The 1017-nt window shown below is 30.4% G+C and overlaps 1 non-coding gene across 1 annotated transcript; it reads right to left on the bottom strand.

The window, feature by feature from the left end:
* Positions 1-585: 585 nt before the first annotated feature.
* On the bottom strand, positions 586-677 carry Trnai-uau (transfer RNA isoleucine (anticodon UAU)). Its single transcript is given in 2 exon segments — positions 586-621; positions 640-677. It is a non-coding gene; the product is annotated as a tRNA-Ile (tRNA).
* Between the last annotated feature and the right edge of the window lie 340 nt (positions 678-1017).

Below are 1017 nucleotides of genomic sequence, written 5' to 3'. Positions count from 1 at the left end.
CAAATAGATAGATATCAAGATAAAACTTTGTATAACAACAATATTAAGTACCTATTGATATATCAAAAGATTTTACTATTATATGAAGTGTTTGAGTTAGGTAGGTATATTTGGGAGTTTGTGAATATTTAGTTTCTAATTAGGGAAATTATTTAGTGCATTGCGTATTTTTGCGAATCGAATCGGATTAAAGATTAAAGTTATAAAATGTAGTATGAATAGAATATATACGTACAAACGTAAATAAACTATATGGGGATATTACATATTAGTAAAATAAACCTAGGGTGATGTCATAAAAGACCAAATATAGCAAGGAAATCTATTCGAGGTTATATTTTATCCTGAGAATTATGATTGCGATTTTATCCCGATTTAATAGTGTTTACAATCAGCTTGAGGAATGTTAAAAATGAGGGATTATTAATGGACTACTCAATTCAAATAAAAATGTCATATAATTTGTTGTATATGTGGTAATAACTAATCTGCAAACTGAATTATCATCTTCAAATTAATAACTAATATTTAACTACCTTTTCATTATAGTTTTATTAACTATTTATTTTATACTACAAAAATTTATGCTCCAGGTGAGGCTCGAACTCACAACCCCGGCATTGCTCACGAACACTGTCTTATAAGTACCGTGCGCTAACCAATTGCGCCACTGGAGCGACGAGCGAGCTGTCGAAATAGTGGCATGCCTGCTACGTAACCCCCCCTCCCAACCCGCTAACCTCATTACGTAAAGTAGTATGCTTGAATGACATCATTCACATGTAGGTAATATTATCAATTATGTAAAATGCGCCTTTTACTGACGTATTATTTGATAGTTAATTATTAACTTATTGGTTGTTGTTACATATATAAATATTTAAGTGAAGCGATAACAATGTGTCAATGAGTAGTTGTATACCAACAAACGTCGAGTCATGTTATCATGCCATCATTACAGCACAATCAGTATTCTGTTTAATTTAAATTAGTTTAAAAGTATTATAAATGTTATTT

This window comes from Achroia grisella, unplaced genomic scaffold, assembly GCF_030625045.1.
Source record: "Achroia grisella isolate CSIRO2021 unplaced genomic scaffold, CSIRO_AGI_Agris_v1 utg3972, whole genome shotgun sequence".
Lineage (NCBI taxonomy): Eukaryota > Metazoa > Arthropoda > Insecta > Lepidoptera > Pyralidae > Achroia > Achroia grisella.
Note: the sequence above shows the minus strand (reverse complement) of the source record. Positions and strands in the feature narration are given on the sequence as shown.